The sequence below is a fragment of the Camelus ferus genome, chromosome 18 (genome assembly GCF_009834535.1).
Source record: "Camelus ferus isolate YT-003-E chromosome 18, BCGSAC_Cfer_1.0, whole genome shotgun sequence".
Lineage (NCBI taxonomy): Eukaryota > Metazoa > Chordata > Mammalia > Artiodactyla > Camelidae > Camelus > Camelus ferus.
The window spans coordinates 31391318-31414184 of record NC_045713.1 but is presented as its reverse complement, the minus strand read 5'-3'; the positions used below and the strand labels follow the sequence as shown (position 1 = coordinate 31414184).

General features: G+C 47.8%; 1 long non-coding RNA gene across 2 annotated transcripts; it reads right to left on the bottom strand.

Moving 5' to 3' along the window:
• Positions 1–636: 636 nt before the first annotated feature.
• Positions 637–21772, bottom strand: LOC116657604. 2 transcript variants are annotated; one of them, XR_004312776.1, is made up of 4 exons: positions 21035–21772; positions 3670–3832; positions 3322–3434; positions 637–1447 (listed from the first exon to the last, which is right to left on the bottom strand). It is a non-coding gene; the product is annotated as an uncharacterized LOC116657604 (long non-coding RNA). The 2 variants fall into 2 exon arrangements; XR_004312777.1 differs by lacking the exon at positions 637–1447 and adding an exon at positions 2335–2424.
• Positions 21773–22867: the final 1095 nt, after the last annotated feature.

Below are 22867 nucleotides of genomic sequence, written 5' to 3'. Positions count from 1 at the left end.
AGATAGCTTCATAGTACCCGCAGGTGGCTGGAATAGTTTGCTGAAGCCCAAGGAGCCACTTGGCTCTGCCTGCCCTTCAGGCATTGTGGAAGTTTCCTGTAAATAAGAGTCTGACTTAGAAGGCTTTCAAAAGCCTAAGACATTAGCTCTGTGTCTTAGCCCATCTTCCCACTGCAAGCATCTTAGGAGACCAAATGACTGAGCCCATGGTACTAAGAATCCAGTTCTGAGAGTCTGTACATCCCCCGTGGGCGTGGAGAAGGGACACAGGGGTCAGTGGGAGCTGCTACTGCGCCCTGAACCTTTGGTGACCAGAAGAAGGAGGAGCTGTATGTGGACATTAATGAATTGCCCTTATACATTCCCCATCCAAAAGTATTTGTGTCCTGTGATCCTGGACCATGTGGTGGCTGAGGCTGCATCCACAGGGAGACAGAATTACACTGGGACACAGAAGAGACACCCAAGAAAAAAATCAGTGAAATTTGCTTGTTTATCTCAATTACGGAGAATCTAGTCAGAATTGATGAAAATTCTAAATTTTGTGTGCACACATGCAGCTCTACACCTTTGCATTAGAAGCGGTCTCAGACCTCCCAGACTGAGTGGCCTCTAAGTATTAATGAATAGGTCAGAGTCTCTTGTAATTAGCATATCAATCATCACATGCAAATGAAAGATGCTGAAGTATCTTAAAAATCCTAATTTAAACGAGTGAAATCTGGTGTACACACGAGCCTGCTCAGCAAACTCTGATTTTTAATCCAGTGCAAATGCACCCTTTCGCCCAGGCTGCCCCAGGGCAAACTTGCACAAGTTCCAAATTAGTACTGTTTAAATATATGAAATCTGATTATTCAATCAGACTGAAAAGGCTCCTCTGGGGGTATGTGTGTGTGTGTGTCTGTGTGTGCGCCTGTGTGTGTCTGTGTGAAGCGTGTTCCTCCCTAACAGTCCCAGGTGCACAGAGATTACAAAATACCAGAGAATCAGGTCCCTTCCATCCTACAGCTCATGATTCACAGTGGCTCATTGCACCAGCAGGAACGGGGTGTAGGAATCAGTGGAGACCCCGCAAAGGAGAACACACAGAGCCTCCTGACTCAGAGCTTGCCAGAGCAAGGAGTCTTGTGTTGGGAAGGCTTCATGTTGTTGGCAGGGGGAAGCTGGAGGCGGGCTAACTAGAAGTGGGCATCCTATGTGATTGCTTTGTGAGCATATGTGACTTCCTCTGCTCGGTCCTGAGTTGGAAGCAGGGACATAAACAAAGGAAAGCTGGCATATCATTGACCAAATCCTGACCATTCAGGGCCAGTTGCTCCACAGGTATGGGCGAGAGTTCTATTGTCATGTATGGTCTGGCCATTGTCCATTCAAATGTTCAATCTCTTGGGAGAAAAAGGGGGCGCAGGCAGAACAAGCCTCTTCCATTCAATGCTGCAACGTCCTAAAAAAAAAAAAAAAAAGGTTGCAACATGCCTTTGACTCACAGCTTCCTCATATTGTGAATGGTGCCCCCTAGAGTTGTGCAAGGGTAGTGGTACTATTTTTGTGCCCATCCCCTTGAGTGGAACTCTTGGTCACACCTGGATGCCAGGGAAGCAGGGAAATGTAATGTCATTTCGGTGGCACAGGGCTCAGCTAAAACTGGGGTATTCTATGAAGAAGGGAAGAGTGGATATTGGGGGACCCCCAGCTGCCTTGGGCACAGAACCTTATCTGCATATCAAAGCTTCCAGACAGATCTGGGTCTCTGTGCCTGCGTGTCAGGCTGTGAGTATGTTCCCCGATGCCGGTCGGAATGTGACTTAGCTTGTGGCAGCTCTGCTTTCCCTGCCTCTGTCTAAAGACAGTGTATCATGGGGGAAAGCACCACTTCAGAAGCCTAGAGTTTGCATCCTACCTCTGCTCTTTCCTCGCTGTATGATCTTGGTCAGATTGTCTAACTACTCTGAGCTGGTTTTATCATCAGTAAACCAGGAGAGAAATTGTACCTATGATAAGGGGTTTGTTGCAAGGACTAGGTGAGAAAGTACATGCCTGACACATCGTAGGTGCTTGATTTGTGTCCCCTTTGTTTTCACTTATTTGGTTCCTGGCAGTGGAATCTATCTCAATGGAATCTACCCCTCCTGTCAGCTCATAACTGGCAATTTCCTCTACCCCATCTCTTTCGATGTGCCTTGGAATTCAGTCACTCTCACAACCCGAGAGTAAGTGGCTGAGTCTAAACTGCTGAGCTTCAGGGTGTCTGGTCTAATAAACCCAATACCCGTTACCCCCAGGGTAGGGTGATCACTCCCCCTGATTTTCCCAGGACAGACCCAGCATATACCTGTTGTCCTGGAGTCATTGTTAGCTTTGCTCCATCCACTCTCAACATGGCCCCAGTTTGGATGGTAAATCCCCGGGTGTCCTTGTTGCCTAAAGACCAAAACTGTCTCGGTGTCCTGCTCCTGCTGGCCGAGACCCCCAGTCCAGTCTTCTCCTGGCCTGTCTTTGGTTCTGACCATTTGGTGTAACTGTTACTCTGATCTCACCCTAAACTCCAGCAGCAGCTTATTCCTCCCAAAAGGTTGATCCTTGAGCTACCATGCCTGGCTCCTTCTCATCATCCTGTTCTCTGCTCAAATATCTACCTAGAGTTGCCCTTCCTTCCCCCGGTCATTCTCTGTCTTGCAATTCCCCTTTCCTTCCATTGGAGCACATAACACGACCTGGCATTATATGTTAGTTTATTAGTTGATACCTATCTCCTCTGTGGGTCTGTATGTTCCATGAAAGTAGAGACTGTGTCCGTCTTCCGCAGCACAGTGCCTTGTATACAGTAGGTGCTTAATAACTATTTAAGTAAATGAATGAACTACTGGGGCTTTGCGCCTTCAACACTTAACCCTGAGTTGCTCAACACCAAGAAAGGAAGTACCTAAGCTCTACATTCTTCCTGGGATCCCTTGGGTCTCTTGGAGTCTTTATTACCATTACTAGAATGTACAGCACCTATGTGAGAGTTAGAACAAGGCACTCCCCCTTGGCAGATAAATTAGAAAATGGTGCCCTTTGGGATAGGCAACTGGGATCAAGGATTAGGGCACTGGGCTAAATTCTGGTCCCTGGATTGGATCCTAGATCCATCTCCACTACACCCCAGTCCAGAGGCTACTCTCAGGTTTTCCATCAATTCAGAGTGTACCAGACACCTGCCTACCCAGTACTAAGGGCAGAAATGCAGATCCACTCTTTCTCCAGGATGAGATGGGCCCCCAGTCAGCTTAGATGCCTTCTCTGGGAGATATATGTGATCTCTTCCTCTCTGCTCACCTTCCAGTGCCCAGCACTGGAGATCAGAAGAACCAATTCAGGTAGATAAATGGATGCTCCAGGGGGCCCCTCTCACTCTGATGATGAACTTGGCTCTTGATAAACTTGGCTTCCTGATAAATAAAGAGAACATGTTGCTTTCGTCATTTGGAAGAAAGAAAGGGAGTGAGAAAGAGAAAGAAGGAAAGATTGAAAACATATATACCTCAGCCCCTAAAACAAACTTAGAGCAAAATTTATCCCATTTTTCTAGTGTGAACTGGAAATACGACTGTGCTATTTAGGAACTATATTCCTAACTGCTTTTTATTGACAACAGTGGCTTAAACGAATTAGAGATTTATTCACTCAAATGAAAGATGTCTGGGGTCAGACAGTCCAGGGCTAGTAAAGCAGCTCCATCATGTTAACAAGGACTCAGGCTCCTTCTGTCTTTCTGCCACATCATCCTTAGTCCATTGGCTCTCATCCTCATGGTCCAAGATGGATGCTGATGCTCCAGCCACCACATCTATGTTTCAGTCAGAAAGAAGAAAAGAAGTAAAGCAAAAATAAAAACAAAAAGCACTCCTCGTAACCAAGTCAATCCCATTTGAGATTTCCCAGATATTCTACCCAGTAACTTATACTTACATCTCTTTGACCACCTTTAGCTGAAAGGGAGCCTAGAAAATATAGTCTCTTAGCTGAACATATTGTCTCCCTGATAATCCAGGATTTTGACACTAAGGAACATGACAGTGGATGTTGAGAAGGCAATTAACAGTCTCTGTAACAATGAATCTCCAACACTTTGAAAGGGATTACTTAGGGATTACTAATATATTCCAATTTAGGGATTATTATATATTCCAAGTAATCTTCAAATTGTCCCACAACCATCTTCCAGGACCTCCCACATTTGAGACCTTCACCTTGTCTCCTTATCCCTTCCACTTGACCTCTCACTGCAAATGCCTCCAGAGCCAACTTCCCCCTATCCTGCATTTCCAGCTAGTAAATCAGCTGAGGGACCAGGGTGTGGGGCAATGAGGTAGACATCTGATCTATAGCATCTGCCCATTTCCCTGGTGTAAACGCACCCACCATGGGCAATTTCAAGCTATCACTGTGACATCACTGAAGGCAGAGTCTGAACCCTCTCTCCAGAGGCTGCTCCGTCAGCTCTGGCACGTTGCTGTAAAACCCCTCGCTCCCTGCCTGCCTAGTCAGGAAACACCTGAGAAAATAAATCAGGGGACCTGCAGCCTTGTTATGCACTAGTGCCTGGTTTGAACCTGAGCTCTGGCACTGGACCAAGATGCTTTCAACACTTCTACAATGAGTCAGATTACACTTCATCCGATGATGTGAAGGAGTCACATCATACGAGCATTCAATTCACCTAAATTCAATTATGTTCTATCAGAGAGAGAGAAGGAAAGAGGTAATGTAAACAGTGTGAGCAGTTCTGTCCGCCATTTTGGTCATGGCGGTGACCATGAGAAGACGCCAGACTCTTCCGTCCCCTCCATCTTCGCGTGCCCATTACTGTGTGAGCATTTCTTCTCCCTGACTGTGATGTTAATGTAGATTATTACCTATGCTTCACCCTCCGTGGCCCCTAAATGCAACCCAGCTACTTCCTCAGATGCTCAGCTGGATAAATAAGCAAATCCATAGCAATGAGGGAAGACGGAAGTGGTAGTGTTAGATTACTGTATATAAAATAGATAAGCAACAAGGACTGACTGTATAGCACAGGGAAATATATTCAATTTCTTGTAATGAGCTTTAATGGAAAAGAATCTGAAAAAAAAATGGATGTATGTGTATAACTGAATTGCTTTGCTGCACACCTGAAACTAACATTGTAAATTGACTACACGTCAAAAAACAAGAATTTTTTTTTAAAAAAGCAGTAGTGTTAGATTAGGGGGATTTCCCCAGGCGGTTTTGCAACTGTGACTTTGTCACATGACTTGTTGACGTTAGAACCCAATCTCTGAGTAAGAGGCAACTCCACTTTATTGCCTCCTACCACTTAGCGCCCACCCCCTGTGTACACACACACACACACAGACTCAGACTGCAGGAGGAGGGACCAGACCAGGAATGAAAGGAGCAAGAGAAAAGCAGGAGAGGATGCAAGAGCTTCCAGCATCTTTTTAATTCCTACATCAACCTTCCTCCTGCTGGGGGCACATGGTTGATGCCCCTTCCTCACTCAGCAGAGCGTTTGGCAGAGACACACCCAGCGGGCATGTGTGTGACTGACATTTATTTTCCTCCCAGGTGCCTTGAAGGGCTGGAGATGAGTCTGTGTGACTGACGCGTGTCAGGCTGATCCACGTCTAACCAGGACATGATTGACGACACACGACTAATTGGATCACGGCTGACTGACATATGCTTTGTGAGCATGGCCCACCCAGCACACCTCAGCCCCGGAGCTTGTCTGACTGACGGATGCTCAGTCTTGCAGTGGAGCTGGCGTCTCGCCATCTGCAATGGGCCTGCAGTCCTACCCTCAGGCTTCTGGAAAGGGGCTCTGTTCCCCTATAAGCCTGGAGCAAAGGATGCATTTGTAGCTTGGCTGCAACAGCTCCTCAGCCCCTGGCCGTCCTTCCACGCTGGGCATCTGGCTCTACTGGAGCCCAGGATGAGCCCTGCAGTTCACTCTACCCAGATCTGAACCTGGTCCTAATGGGGTCAGCTCTGGGCTCCTCAAAGTGGCATTAAAGGCATCTCATGCCACCTTCAGAGTCTTGAACCCTCTCTCCAGAGGCTGCAGCCATTCAGATCCCCTAGACAGAAGCATAGCGAGGGGACTCTGGGCCACACGGAGACACAAAGATGAAATGGCAGAGGCAGAATATCCAGGGAAACAAAGGTACAAGTACAAGTATATAGCAATTAACCTTTTGGGAAAATTTGGCAGCAGAATGGCCCCCAGGTAACTGAGTGAATGAAACTTTTGAGTAGGACGATTTAACATTTCCTATGTGGATGTCAAGATTTTTTTTTTTTTTTTTTGCCAAACGCAGGTTTTCTTTTTGGCATAATTCACACTTAGCTGGTTCTACCTGGCACCATTGAGCCAACAGGTTTGGCTGTTTTCTGACGTCTCCTGGAACCTGTGAATGTAACCTTAACCTCCAGTGGATGAAAGTACACTAGCCCCTTATTTGTTGTGGCAATAGGACATGCTTCTAGTTCACCGAGAAACTGCATCAAATTATTGAAGGACACAGACTTATTTTACTCCATTTAAAAAAAAAATAGAATTTGCTCTCTTACCTACTCTGATTCTCACAGTGAATTTAGAAAAAAAATGAGAGAGAGAGGGAGGGAGGGAAAGAGGAGAGAGAATTAAAAGCCTTGGATCAATACTATTAAGATCATATGACTTGACCCATAAATGATTTATATATATGAAATCAAAGCCAATAATATATCAAGGGTCTTAGTTGATTCGTTCAAACCACTCTCTATTGAGTGAAACAGAATCAAGCCATGATCAATGGTCAAAAAACTGAACTCAAGCTGCCTTAGGCGAACATTAGGACAAGAGACCCTGGCCTGCAGTTTGTGAAGATGAAATGGGGCACTGAGATTTCAGGGAATATTCATTAGCCCAGTGTTTCCCGAACTCCAGACATTTGAGCATCATCTTTACAATTCTGCCATTTCCTTGTATTACCTCTGTTGTTACCTTAATCTTTTTTTAATCATCTCCTTTTTGTTCACTTAAATTTATTTTAAGAGGAAAGAAACCTTATGTTTCTATTATATGTGGAGAGTCAGCTCCACTAACCCTAATAAATTAAAATACAGAATACAGCTGTTGCCATGAAGGGATGTCTTTTCCCCATTTCTCTGGTTTCAAAGATAAGATATTTTTATAAAACACTTTTAGATTCTTGTCCACCCTTTCGCCTCTTCCCAGAAGACTGAGAATACCTGGTTGGTGGGCACAGTCTTGGTCCATGTGTCTTGATTGGATGGGTAGAGCTAATTTATCAAAAATTTTTTAGTCTCTTTCGGCTCTTTTTCCTTCTCTCTTCACCCAGACTGCAGTCAGGTAGTGGTCTGGGTCAGTGGGTCTGTTCCTCAGACTCATTTCCCCTGAGGTGGGCTTCCCAGGGTGCCAGTGGGGTTGGGAGGGCAGTAGTAAGGCCCCCTTGACGCTAACAAAGCCAGGATTCAGCCTAGTCTTTGTCATAATACCATTGTAATCGCCCATCTGCCTTGTGCCTTTCTCTTTTTTCCTCAGTTTGTTCAGAATTCGAGTGGAAAGAATAAAGTTGTACCTTATTGGATCCCTCAGATCTTAACAAATATTTTTAAATGTTTAAAATTATCAGTGTGCCACCTAAAATCCTCTCACATGCCAACAGTGAGGCATTCATCTCCAAATAGATTTAGAGAGACCCAGAATAGGGTCAATTACCCTTCGCATTTACCTTGATGGATTCTATTCAAAGAGTTAATGATAATCATTTGTAAGAATTGGGATACTCAAAACTAAGAGCAAAATCTCAGGCATTCTGATGGTCAGATGTTTTCTCCAGAGGCAGGGTGATACTCAAAAGACTGAAAAAAACCACAGGGTGATAGTCAAAAGATTCAAAAACCAAAGATTTAAAAAATACAAACATTGGCTGTGGACAATGAGAACAGATTCTAGCCATGTGTAACCAGAGTGGCCTCCTTCAGCCTGGGATGCTGCCAAGTCCTTAAGGGTCTGCTACCCTGGGTGAGCTCTGCAGACCAGCACCATCAGCATCCCCTGCGAGCTCTTAGAAATGCAGATTCTCAGGCCCCCGCTCCAGAACAAATAGGGCAAAGGTTAACATTTGTTAAACTTCTAAAGTGGGTACATGGAGGTCTGTTGTACTGTTTTTCATATGTTTGAAATTTTGAAATTAAAAGATAAAAAAATCTATTAAGTAAAAATATGGGTACCCAATTGAGATAAGAAAAATTACAAGGAAGAGAATAAAAGTCATCCGTTATTTCACTGCCCAGATAGACCTTTGAGTATTTATCCTTTTCTTGTTAAAAAGGAAATTTAAAGTTTATCTTTTTATTATAATTATTTAAGCACGCGCTTTTAATTCCTCTCCTTCAGAAATCCCAATATAAATGGTCACACACACACAAAATGAAAATGGGTAGGTTGGGGAAGCAACCTGAGAAATAGGAATCTTGCCAAGCAACAAGCCTAATGCAGGATGTCCACAAAGAACCCCAACTCAGAGAGATGGGGACAGGACAGGACATGGGCCCGTGAAGCCAGTGGCCCTGGCAAGTCCCTGGCAGCAGGCCAGGCCACTCGAGGCATTTCCGCAGTAAGCTCCTAATGAGGGCACTTAGAGGGGAGGGCAGTGCCCTGCTAACTTCTGCTGCCAAAATAAACTCTGAAAGGAAACTGCTTTGCTCAGCAGGAAACTTCTCTCCTGCAATGCTGACTCTCCCGGAAATTCACTTCCTACTCATCACAGGCGACCAAAACCCCGATCCAGCAAAAGAAAACTTAAGAAAAACACAAGCTTCCCCATCTCCCCTTTGTCTGAGACGACAAGATCCAACAAGGGCCCATGGGCTCTCTGACAGAACCTACTTTTTTAAAACTCAGGAACAGACAAGATTTCCCTCTATTAAGATGCTCAGGGACAGAAAAATTACCAGGAGAGGGGGTGCAGGGGGAGAAAAAACTAAGAGAAGATTCAGGAGTTTAAATAAAGATTATGCTTAGATGTAAGCCAAGAAAAATGAGAACGCTTTTTACAGTTCTTTATATTTTCTTGTGATTTTTAAAAGGCCTTACATTTTATAAAAAGGCAGTAATTAGGAAATACTGTTTTTAGCCCAAAGAAGGCATAAGTTAGGTTAAAAGGACAAGCTTTGGATTTGGACAACCTGGGTTTGACTGTGGCTCTGCCGTCTGTTAGCTACGTGAGCTTGTCTCTGCGCCTCAGTTTCTTCATCTGCAAAACGGGCTGGTAAGGGTAGTCCTCATCTCGCAGAATTCTCCAGAAGATTGGTGTGATGATATATGCCAAATATTCGGAAAGGCAGTTACTAAATGTTACATATCCTTTTTGTCATTTAAAAAAAAACTTATCAAATTAAAGGAGGGGAAGGTATAGCTCAAGCGGTAGAACACATGCTTCGCATGCGTGAGATCCTGGGTTCAATCCCCGGTACCTCCATTAAAAAAAGAAACTAATAAATAAATAGATCTAATGACCTCGCACCCCTCCAAAAAATAAATAAATTTTAAAAAAAGTATCAAATTTTAGAATGCAATGGACAACTTCAAGTTTCTAGAGGGTGAATTTAGCCTACATGTTTATCGCTCTGTTCCCTCCCAAAACATCACTGAAATGGCAAAAGCAGAAATCTTAGTAACCCTAGAAAAGGGAGGACGCTACCACCAACAGACAAGAAGTTCTGAGGAGTTCCTGGAAGACGTGAAAAGGATGCAGACAGAGGGGCAGACGATTCCGTCAGGGCTGAGCAGTCCCTGCTCTGCTGCTAGGCTGGACTGCCCTGCCCAAGGCTCCTTGCCTGGCCCACCCCTCACCGGAAGTAGAGGAATGGAAGAGGGGTGCGCGTTGCCCACTTGGGTGCTGATAAAGAATGGAATAAGCACTTTAGGAATTTTTTAGTATTTCCTTGGATCCATGGTGTGTACTGATTTTTCCTTCAGAGGTAGGCGCTGTTGGCAGGAGTTACACAATGTGTGTGTTTGTGTGGGTGGGGGTGAGCAGGGGGAGAGGTGGGTGTGTGCACATGCCTGTATTTGCATTCCAGGTCCTCAGGCACAGCCGTGTCCGCTCCTTTCTGTGGAAGGTGACCAGATGGGAATTTGAGGAGCAGTAGAGAGAGAAGCCCTCCGTCCATCAAAGACAAAGGCAGCTGTACTTGGTGGGAGAACACGTAGTTAAAACTCCTAGGCTCCTGTCTTCATCCCTCCAGGGTCCATTCATCTTCCGCAGAGCAAGAGGACTCAAAGAGACATTGTTGACTGTTAATAATTTCCGTAATCCTCAGTATCAGCGACTAAGCCAGCAGCCTACTCCACATAAGCAATAATAATTTATAGTTGCAGTTAATGGGCTGTTTTATAGGAACCCACAATTATAATTGGATGTCAAGTGTTGTGAATCTCAGCGGATAGAAAGTAACAACCACTGGGGCCTGGTGTTTAATTTTTTAATGTGATTATTAAATTTCCCATCTCCTTGCTCTTCCATCTTCTCTCAATGTGGCTTCCAGCTGTGGCCCCGTCTTTGTCGGTGCTGTCTTCTCTGGCCCAGAATCTTGACCTTCACTTCTGTAAGCCTGTTTCTGGACCAATGGCTTTTTTACTGAGCATGGGCAGAAAGCCCGGACCCTGCAGAAATAGGGTTGCTACCAACCTTTCTGATTGGGAATCCACACCACCACCCCTCCACTCCCGTGGCGGTGGGAGAAAAATAAACCCATCCAAGAAAGCGTCTCAAGTCCCCAAGTTTCTCATCTCACTTTGCACAAAGTGAACCCCACAACACTCAGCCGGGCAGCCTGAGCCCATCCAGAAGGTGACCATGGGGAGCACCTGGCTCCTTCAACCCAGTGGCCACAGGCAGTCAGAATCTGTCCTTAGGGTTCTCCTGTTCTAGTGTCTAGGACACAGATTAACTCAGGACTCACCAATAGCAAGTGTCAGGCAAGTGGCATAGTTATTTGGGGAAGCGGCAGATACATTCAAGGACCATGCAAAGCATGCTTTTATATGTCCGCTCCTGGGTGAGGAGGAAGAATGAACTTCTGCTAATGAAGGTGAGGAAGACTTCCCAGGAGATGATCTGTTAGGGGATGGTTGTGCAAGAGAAGGAAAGAACAATCAGAGAGGGGCTGGCAGGATGTCACTATCTGGTGGTGGCCCTGAGTCCACCTGCCTCATCCATCTCAGATCCCAGCCCAGCTAAGACGCCAGTATCCGAAGCCAAGTACAGAGCCTAATGGAGCACAAACTTCGTCCCAATCCTCGCCAAAGTCGAAGCTAGACAAGGACCCAACAATTTCCAGGACAATTCAGACACAAACTAAAGTCTAATTTAAGTAGAACCCTAGAGCACTCTCCATAACCCATTCTAGAACACTGCCAACCCAGAACCCAGTGGAAGAGTAGCCTTGAATTCAGTCCTGCATGAAATCCATAACCAGGACCCAAGCCCATGTTAGGATGAGGAATGAGGTGGGGAGTCAAAAGCAACAAGTTATTGGAGACCATCATCCATTCATCATTCCCTGAGCCCAGAACCCTCTGACCCAGCATTTCTCTACTAAGAGAGATCACAATCAGAATAGACTTGTCTCACAGCACCCAAAATACCCAATTGTCCACACAGTCTTCTCTTTCACTGGGGACAGAAGTTGTCTGTCCCCATTCAACTAGGAAATCCCAAGCTTAGCACAGGGCCCAGCAAAATAAATGCTCGCTTGATGACTAGGTGGAAAACATGGGGTTGACCAAGGAGAAAGTGGTCTGTGAGTCCATCAGACCTGGGTGAGAATTCCTCCTCTGCCACTTCTTAGCTGCGTGACCACCCACACGTCCCTTCCCCTCCCTTTGCTGTGAAATGGTGTGAGGACAAGTGAACAGTGAATCTAAACCATCTGGCACACAATGTTGGTTTTGTTTTCCTTTCTCCAAGGGCAATGCCTCTGAGGATGGTATTAGATAGTATTTATTTTTTCCTATCCATCACTGAGTACAGACTCCTCAGAGGGTTTCAGATTCCTAGAGTCCTTGTGACCTGCTGAGTCTGCCTCACCATCCTGCTGCCCAACATTCCACTGTGCACCTTTCCAGCTTTCTGTATGAGCTATCTATTGCCGCAATAGGGCTGTGAAACAAACAGCCACAGGACTTCAGGGGTATACACCCATAAATGTTTGTTGTTGCTCATGAGTTCCTGGGTTGGCTGAGCCATCCTGCCAATCTGGGCCATCATCTAACGTGAGATCTAATGTGTCTGCAGTCCGCTGGGGTCTTCAGCTCTACTCCACGGGGTTCCTCATCCTCCAGCAGGCTAGCCCGAGCTACTTCACGTGGCAAAAGCTGGGTTCCAAGGGATGAATGGAAGCCCACAAGAGCCCCTGAGCCCTGGGCTCAGATTTGACACACCATTACTTCCATAGTGAGTAACAAGCCAGCCCAATTTCTGGAGTGGGGACATAAGCCCTGCCTTTTGATAGAAGGAACGTCAGAGTTACCTTGTATAGGAAGAGGATTCAGAGAAGGAAAGGATTGTGGCCGTTTGGGGGAATGAATCCGCTACACCTGCTTTGTCCTTCCATTGCTTTGCTTTTAAGAAGATGGATAAGAGGCTAGAGGGAGTGATATGCTTGGGCTGGAGTCAGAAGCATTTGGGTTCCACCACTGCACCACCTAGCCTTCCTGAGCTTCGGTTTCCTCATCTATACAGTGATGTCAACAGCAAGCACTGCTGAACCTCCGTCTCTTCCCATGACTCCTTGGGGGCATGCCCAACCCTCTGGTACTAAGGACAGGAAGAAAAATCTAAGCAGCAGAGCATCAGAGTCACTGTCTGGTGGTGGCCCTGAGCCTGCCTACCTGCCCTCCAGAGGCAAGGGCAGACTCTGTGCTGTCTTTCTCAGATCCCAGGTCAGCCATGGCCCCAGTGTCCAAAGCCAAGTACAAAGCCACTGGGCACCAGGAAGATGGTCTCTCACCAGAGCCCAGGAACACTCTTCTCCAGGCAGCTATGCCAGTGACAGGAAAAGAAGTGGATGTGGACAAGCAAGTGCACAATTTATTATCCACCCCACTTTCTCCATCGTCTCTGGGAGAAACCAGAGGTACGTGCCGTGCCCCGTTCTCTCAAGGTCACTTTTGTACATGACACAAACGTTTCCCTCCTGCTCTTGTGTACTATCTGCCTTCCCCCAAGGTGGTCCTAACTGGGCCCCACACAGCTCTTTCCCTCATTACTGTTTATTTCATTTGCATTTTTTCCATTATAATGTTATTGTTCTAAAGTGTGAGACCCATTACCTGGGCAACCAGAAGTGATGCCGGTGTGGATTCAGTCTCTACTGAGACCTAAATTCTACTTGGTTAAAATCACTCTTGGGGCAAAGAGCAAAAAGCACCCCACAGTTCCACATGCCTTATTTCCTATTTTTCTCTTTGCTCAGACAAGACTTAGCTGACCTCTGTGATCTCCCCCAAATGCACTCATGTAATTCATTTGACTTCTGCTAACCAGCCACAGTGTCTTACCTCCTCCTAGAAACAGAGTCCCCTTTGATCAATACTGCCTATTCAAGACCTACCCTGTGGGTTTGGAGTTCAATGGATTATGCATTTAGGTTCTCAGTACGGTGCTCAGGAACACAGCAAACAACTCAATAAAGATTAACGAGCAGTGTTACTATTACTATTAATAACAGTGTCAGCATTGGTCTGTCACCATCCCCCTTAGAAGTCACTGGGGCCTTTTACATCAGTTGTTACTCCCACACCCTACGTCCTCTCTTCAAGACAAGAATCTTCCTCCCACCCCAGCTTCTTTAACACTCTCTGCGCAGGTAAACCCCCTTCAAGGTCTTGGCTGGCAAAGAAGCTCCCGGGCCAAGTCCAGAGAGGAGGAGAGAAGAGCCCTCCCCCAGCATTCATTTTCTCTCTTGACTCCTGACCCAAGCAGAGGCCAGTGCCGTGGGGAGTGGTGGTCCTGGGGAGGCACCCCTGGGTTTCCCTTCAGAACCAAGATGAGGAAACCAGCAGCTGGCAGGAAATGAATATGACAGGAACGCTCTGCTGGAATAGCTATAAATAGGGGAAGTCAATGGAGCGGAAAGGAAAGCATTTAACAGCTAAGTGTTCTTTGCAGCAGCAGGCTCACACCTCATTTTATCAGCCGTTATTTACACAAAGGAAGGTGCAACGGTGCTTATGGCATCATTAAGCACGGATTACTTCCTTAACTGTGAATACCGAAGCCCAGGGGAAGCCGAGGGCTCTAGAACTCCTCAAGGACACCCGGAAAACAGGCACAGACTCAGCCCCATGCTGAGTCAACCGGAAACGCCGTCATCACCCGCCTCAGTCACTTCCTCTCTCGCTCAGTTCTCAGCCCACCAGGAATAAATACAGACGGGATACAAAGCCCTGACTCAGAAGTCGGGTGCAAGAATGGTCACATCTGTTTGTTTTCAATAAGCAGCCGAATTCCCTATCCTGAGCCTCACGATGCCAGCAGGGACCTCTGCCTCGGCTCCTCAGGCCTCCCTCAGCTCAGCCCAGGCTCTGCACTGGGGTCACACACAGTGCCAAGGCCTGGGCACAGGATCTGCGGTCATCAGTCACCTTTGAGAGTTCTATCATTCCATCCACGTGGTGCCTTTGTTGCAAGAAAATGGGGGGGTGTGTGAGGACGGTGGTGTCCCAGGTCTCAGGTAAGTCCCTGAGACACACCCCACCAAGTGAGGGTCCCTGGCTTCACACAGGAAAGAATTCAAGAGTGAACCAAAGTAGAGTGAAAGCAGATTTGTTCAGAGAGATACATACTCCATAGACAGATTGCAGACCGTCACAGAAGGCCAGAGAGAGAGAGGCCTCAAAGTGTGGGGCTGTTAGTTTTTATGGGCTCAGTAACTTTATATGCTGACAAGTGGAAGGATTATTCCAGCTACTTTGGGGCAGAGGCGGGGATTCCCAGGAACTGGGCCACCGCCCACTTTTTGGCCTTTTATGGTCAGCCTCAGAACTGCCATGGCACCTGTGGGTGTGCCATTTAGGGTGCTGATATATTACGATGAGCGTATAATGAGGCTCAAGGTCTACTGGGAGTGGAATTTTCCGCCATCTTGGGCCCTGTAGGTTTTAAGCAGTTTTTGTCCTATCTTCAATTGCTGCGTCATTCTTTTAATGGTTGTGCCCTGCCTGCTTCCTCCCTGTCTCACCTTCGGCTCAGAGTTCTCTCTGTTGCCTCCATCCCAGGGGTAGGACACAGGGGCCTGTGGCAAGGTTGAGAGCCAAGGTCTGTTTGGTCTTATGTCCTTGGACACGCTGTGTAGCCATTTCTCCCTGGGGTCACTCTGTCTTCCCACTACTCCTGGGACCCTGGGCCCACTCTCTGACACCAGCCCAGAAGACATCTCGTTTCCTTAGTCTGAAGCAAGCCCCTCTCTCTCTTTCCTAAGCCTCCCAAGCCACTCTGCCTCCCCCAACAAACCCACCCTTAACATGTTTAGGTATTCAGAACAACGACAGAAATCTCGAGGGACGCTTCTGCCTTCAGCCCTGACACATTCCTCCCCCGAGGCAGCCGAACACCGAGCCTGCCACCTGCCTGCATGGGAGGAAGGAAAAGGGAGAAAAGGCAAATTGTGTCACAATATTATCCAAACACGAGCATTTAGGAAATTCTAACTGCATGTTCCATCCACCCAGACAGTGTGTCCTTTCAGGAACGCATCCAGACACCACGAGTGTTGATGGTCTCTTTTAACTAAGCCTTGATGATGTTCACTCGCCTCCCCCAGATCTCTGCTAGCTCAGCTTGTTGGTGCCAGAGTGTGTGAGGTGGTCCAGGAGGGGGGCAGATGGAGGAGTCTTTGGAAGCTCAGGGTAGAGCGGGGAGGATCCCTCATGGGCTGACCCCACCCTGCATCCTGTTTCCCACAGCATTCTCTCTTGAGTTTCACAGACTCCTCTGAAGAATAAAATCACCACGCTGCACATTCCGAAACACAGAACCACAGCATAGTGACAGCTTGAAGCCATTGCCAATCTCAGCGTCCATCCAGTCACTTGATGAAGTCAGGGGTTGCCTGTCCTGTGTCAAGCTCTGCACTTGAGGCTGGGGGAGCTCCACACGGCTGTTCATTTTCCCATTTGCTCTGCTGATGCTTCTCAGAAACTCATGCTGTGCCAGGCACTGAGCTGGGCTCCAGCAATACAAGTGAAAGAGACAGTCAAGGAGCCTTGTGGGAGTAACATTTTAGGTGGGAAGACATGGGATGGAGTATGATGGAGGGGTCTCTATTCTACACAGGCTGATCAGGGAAGGCTCCTCTGGTGAGGTGACCTTCAGCAGAGATAAGGATGATGAGAAGATGATGGCGGAGAACAGCATTCCATGCAGAGAGAGAAGCAAGTGTATTGGTGCTGGCCGTGTGTGAGTAACTAGAAGAAAGCCAGTGCGCGTGAGCAGAAGTCGTGAGGACGACAGGGCAGGGTGTAGTTCAGAGGTAGAGTTGGCAGGTCACATGGAAGCACCGGACATTGGGGATCAAGGACAGAAAGGATCTGAGCATGTTTAAGACAGTGTTCCTACTCTAGAGACATCCAGAGTAGAACAATACAAAAAATTGTAAAATAAGTTATTTCTATCAAATGCCAGAGACCAATTTCTTATTACTTGGCTTTGGAACTTTCTAGAAAGATTGCTCAGGATGACCTAGAGCTTCGAGTTCTAATCAAGTGGTCTCTTGGGATGGGAAAAGTTCCACCAAACTGGGATTTCATGGGCTTTGAGTAAAACTAGTCCTGGGAGTGGAGGTGTTGATGGCTGGATTCCTCACCCAACATCCTGATGACACCAGCCCCTGCTCAATTCCTTCCTCATTCCTTCCAAGACAGTCCATTTTGGCTATAGATCATTCTGATTACTAGCTTTTTTCTGTAATAAATATGTTCTTTGAACCAAACATAAGAGTCCATGTATCTCTTGCTTGAACATATTTTCCTTTGATGCAAAAAGAGTTGGAACGTCAGAAAATAAAGGCCTTTACAAGAACTAGAGATTATTCCTTGTACGGTATCTTCCATTTTCTCTCAGTTTTACTTCACTTACTAGATGGTCCTTATAGAAGGGACTTCCTTTTGAGGGAAGGTGCAAATGAGCCCCTACATCTAAGATATGACAAAGTATATTAGTCAGTATGGGAAAGCTGCTGTAACAAACAATCCCAACAGCCTAGTGGCTTAGGGATGAAACTTTGTCTTTCTTACATCATAGCTGTGGCAAAGTAAATTCTTTGCAGTCCTCCAGTTGAAGGCTGGGGCCTTTTCCCCTACTTAAATCTTGACTGGCCTCTATGACTGGCTTGACCAGTGGAACTTGCCAGAAGCAATGCTATGCCAGTTCCTGGTATAGTCTTTAAAAAGCTGCAGAATCTCTGCTTGTACTCTTAGGTGGAAGCCTGGCACCATGTAGAAGCCACATTACCCATAAACTGCCATTCTATGAGGAAGCCCAAGCTGGCATGAAGAGAGGTCACATGAAAAGAAAGAGAGAGACAGAGAGTCAGAGAGAGGGGGTGCTGGCCAGCACCCTGCCGTTTCAGCCCTCCCAACACTGACGTGTGAATGGAGAAGCCATTGTGAACATTCCAGTCCACTGCCTTACAGTCTATGCCTGTCTCCCTCACTTTAGCTCAAGCTTCAGGTGACCCCCAAAACAGCATTCCTCTTGGCCATCATTTGGATGAGATGACCCCAGCTTCTGTAAGGAGGAATGTAGACAACAGAGGCCTCATGGAAACAGCTCAGGCCTCTTTAGTTTTCTAAGGATGACACCTGCAGCTGTCTGTGGTGTTATCTGTGTACAGCCTTGCACTCACCTGCCACCTGGCTCTTTAGGCAGGAACTATTTCGGATTTGGGTCACAGAATCCCAGAGCCAAGATGTCCAGAGGTCAGAGGTGACCCCAAACAAAGGTGAGCGAGGCCCCAGAAAAGCATTATTCGTAAACTCATTATAATCTTTTCAAAATCACTCCATTTGATTTGATTTGATTTGCCTGACCTTACTCAAAATTTCTTCTCATAGACATTTTGGTTGATTTCCAAACAAATTAGTTTAAAAGCCGCGGGTAGTTCACTTCCCAACTGACCAGCTGCCTACATCAATAACTCCTGACGTTCAGTTACTGAGCTCTCCTGGGTGCCTCGTAGGGACAGGCTACAAAGTGTACCGTTAAGACCCGAAAGCTAAGAGCCAAATGGCCTAGGCTGAATTCAGGCTCTGCTACTTACTGTGGGACTCCAGGCAAGTCACTTGACCTCTCTGGTTCTCCATTTCTTCATCTGGAAATGCGAATAATAAGAGTATCTACCTCATAGAGCTACTGTGAGAATTGAACTCATTCATATATATCAAGCAGTTGGTGTAGCGTCCGGCACGAGTGTCAGCTACTGTTGGGGAGAGCGTGCCCAGCAGGGACAAAGGTGCTGCTCGTTTCTAAGGCTGAACTGGCTTGGAATCTGACTGGTCCCAATATCAGCACGTGATGGTGGCTGTCCTAGACTGGGTGTCCCAGAAGCAGGCCTGGAAACAAGGATTCACGTGAAAGCGTATGTTCGAGGTGCTTTCAGGAAAAGCCCGTGGGGGACGGGAAGGTGGCACTGGGAAGGGAAGGGGGCGCAGCGCGGGCATGGCATCAGGCAGCGTCGTTTCTGTCTATGGAGCAGAACCTAATCCTAGATAAACCATGCACATTCATACCCCACCTGCTGCACTCACTGATGTCATTAGCATGAGCTAACTTTTATTGAGCAAATGCCATGTTCTAGGTACGGTGTAAGTACTTCACATACCTTATCTCATCTGCTTCTCAAGCCCTGACGAGCTATTACATCATTGAAACAGGTCCTACCAGGCAAATGATACACCGGAGTTTCCATTTGTTTTAAAGAACTATCTGATGGTGTTTATGTAGTTCATTAGATTCTGCAGATGAAACATCTCCAGATACATTATCTTCCTCTAAATAATGGCTGAGAAGGTGTGCACATTAATTTGTAAACATATTGACTGATGCAAACTTCTCCCATGCAGTGAGAGCTGGAACGTGCTTATGTGCAGTAATTGCAGGGTTATTCATTCTTAAGTGAGGCAAAAAGGCGTGATTGTGATGGGGCTTGAAGCCCTTGGTCTGGCAAGGCACAAGGCCATTGATGGCCTGTAGGTTTCATCCTGAGCACCAACCCTGATTGATTAGCTGGCACTGGGAGCAACGACTGAGGCTCCACTAGGCTTAGCAGGAGAGGCTGCTGTGATCGATTATTCATGCCTGCATGGCTGTAGGATTCTCTTCATTCCTTTAGCTGCTATAACAAAAATACCATAAACTGGTGACTTATAAACAATAGAAACTTATTCCTCACAGTTCTGGAAGCTGGGATGTTTAAGATCAAGGCACCCAGCAGACTTGGTGTCTGCTGAGGGCCAGCTTCCTGGTTCATAGATACCCTTCTTCATGCTGTCTCCTCACATAGCACAAGAGATGAGAGAGCTCTCTGGGGTCCCTTTATAAAGGCAATAAGCCTATTCATGAAGGCTCCACCCTCATGACCTAATCACCTCCCCAAGGCCTCACCTCCTAATACCATCACGTTGGGCGTTAAGTTTCAACGTATGAATTGGGAGGCTTGAGGGGAACACAGCACGCAGACCAGAGCAGACTGGGAGTGAACTGTATGCTACCAAATCTCTAAGAGCACATCAACTTGAAGAAGCTACTTGAATAACTCCATTTTGCAGGTGAGCAAACTGAGGCCTAAATAAGTAATTTGCCCAGTCACAGTGAGAGGCGAAGCTTGAATCACACACCTGAGCTTGTTGAGTCCAAGAGGGATGCTAGCAACCACTGTCAAATTATGACAGCCTCCTAATTTGACACCAACCCCCGCGGAGCCCTTAGGCCAAAGAGGACAACGGGGGCTGCTTCAGACTCGGGCTCCCGCCGCCTAAGGGATCCAAGATCCAAGTTCCATCTCTGCCAACCCCATCTAACACACTCCCGCCAACCTCAGGATTCCTAGGACGCAGGGGGCCCAGGACGAGGAGGCCTGGAGGTGGCCTGGCTTCGGCCCTGCCTGCCCGGACCAGCGGTCTTGGCCTTGACTCCCCTCGTCCCCCGCAGGGCCAGCAATCAGGCCGGCGCTGCCAGGCCCAGCGCGCCAGCGCTCCCCTCCGCGGGCCGAGGGCTCAGCTATCGATCCTGGCGCTCCCAGCAGCCGCCTCTGCCTAGAGAGGCAATTTACCACCAGCTTGGAGGTCACGGGAGGGGCCCGGCCGCCCTCCGGCGCTTTTATGCCGCTATAAAAACCATTTAAAGGGCCACTTTGTGAGCCACAGCGCGGAGGAGGAGGGAAGCAGCGGAAGCCACCGACCCACAAGCTCTGGAGCCTCCTTTCGAGCCCCCAACGCGGCTGGAAAGTCCAGCTCCTCTGCTGCCCGCTCCCCGCCTTCGGGGGAGGCTGCAGGAGATGCGAAGCGGGTGCGCCAGGCCTGGAGAGCCCCCCCCCATGCCCCCGGAATGGGCAGGGCGGGAGCAAGAGGCGCACTAACCCGGTTAAGTCCGATCGCACAGCCCAGCCCAGCCCTCCTGCCGACCGTCGCTAGGTGCCTGCGCCCTGCTCTGCGCCCGCCCTGAGCGCCTCGCTTCCCCTTATGCCTCTGTAGCACCTCTGCGGGGGGGTGGGCTCCAATTATCACCGTGCCCACTGGTCAGGGGGAAAACCGAGGCTCAGGGAAGTTAAGGAACCTGGCTCGAGCTTTCACGGCCTGGATTTAAACTCGGATAGTCGAACTCCAAAGCCAGCTTCTTGATTTAATCACCGGAAGACCCAGCAGCAGGCATGTTCTGACAAAGGCCATCGCTTCAGCCCCAAAAGCCGGCTGTATAAAGATAACGGGAATTACCAGCAACTAAGGTGAAAGAACCTTCGGCCATCGCAGGGAACCATTCACAGCCCCAACCTCCGTTCCATTTCGGGCTGTTTCTTTCTCCTACGTCTGTTGGCTCCTAAATGCCCTTCCCACTCTCGTCTGCCTGTTCAGCTAGCGCCACCTGCAGGTAGAGTTGGTCACTGTTTCTTTTGGACCATCACTTGAATTCTCTTTTATTCATTCATTCGGCGCGTCTTTCCACAGACATTTATTGATTTGTGTTCTGTGCCAGGAGCACGGAACTGGGCCGGAGGCCGCGGGACACACGGTACTTACAGTCTAGCGGAGAGACAGACTTTTAAACAGGCAATTATATTACAGAATAGATGGATGGTGAAAGGGGAGGGAAGCGAAGGAGGGCTGCCGGAGGAGGGGCCGTTTAAGTTACTATCTGAAGGATGAGTAGAAATTACCCAGACCAAGAAGCGTGAAGATAAGTCTTCCAGGCAGAGGGAGCAGCTTGGAGGAAGCCCTAGGGGCGAGCACAGGTGCAGCCCAGGGTCTCCGTCACAGGTGGGAGAGGAACAAAGCCACGTTTCACATATAACGGAAGCATCAAGTGAGAAGCCGGCTGTGACTTCTTTCTTTTCCGTCGTCCCACTGCCTCCATTCTTTGAGATGGGTAGTTGAGGTTGTCTCAGTCATAGGCCAAGAGCTGTGCATGTATAGCTTCAAGACCAGTGCCCTGCCTCCTCCACACCTCTGGGGAGAGGATGGGTGGAGAGGTGTAGCGTGTGATGGAAGTAGGGCCAGGTCATAGTGGGCCTTGAAAGCTGGGTTAACTCTCTTGGCGTTTCTCGAGCAAAGAGCAAGTCATCAAAGGACTCAGTGGTGGGGATCTGACCAGCTTCTCCTCCCACACAGTCACTCTGGGGACAGAGTGACAACCTCAATGCCTTTATGTCCCTAGGAAAGCCAGAGACCCAAAAATGCATGCTTCTCAGATTAGAAATCAGGTGAATTCTTTGTAAATGTTTTTAGGGGGGAGAGGGAGAGATAGTCTCTAAAATAGCCAGGGAAGGAGAGGTCCCTGCCCAGCGCTGGTCTCTCGGGGCAGGACCCCTTGACCTCTGGGCAGGACCAGAGGGACAGGATCAGCTCAGAGCTGCCCTTATTTAGCCAGCATTTCCCCAGCCACCTTGAGCTGCCACATCATTGTCTTCCCATCAAAGAGACCAAGGGGCCCTTCAGCTGAGAGCCCCAGCTCTGCCTCTCCCTCAGGACTCTTGGGCCTCTTCACGCCCTCATTCTAGGCTTCATGGCTGCCTCAGAGGAAGCAGCGCCACCTCTTGGGTTGAATCTAACTTCTCTGCCTATAACCTGGATTCCACACCAGCTCTGGTTTTCCAAGACGAAGTTCCACAGATGGTCCCATCTCTGTCTCTCTCTCTCTCTCTTTTTTAATTTTAATTTTTTGGTGGGGAGGTAATTAGGTTTTTTTATTTATTTATTTTGATGGAGGTGCTGGGGATTGAACCCAGGACTTCGTGCCTGCTAAGCACACACTTTACCCCTGAGCTATACCCTCCCTCCACCCTTGAGTTACCAATATTTTGTCACTGTCCCTCTGCCACCAGTAAGCATACTTAAGCATCCCGAGCTAAGCAAATGACCCTTGGCCCTGCCACCATCTTTCTTTCTCCACTGTTAGACTTTTCTCCCAAAAATAACCTTTATTCACGGCCCCTGTATCCTCACTCGAGGACAATTTGTCTAATACCAACAAGGCTTCTGCTCCTTAAGCATCTGCAGGGGGCCAGCTCCGTGTCATTTTGTATACATGAGCTCAGCCATTTCTCATACGAC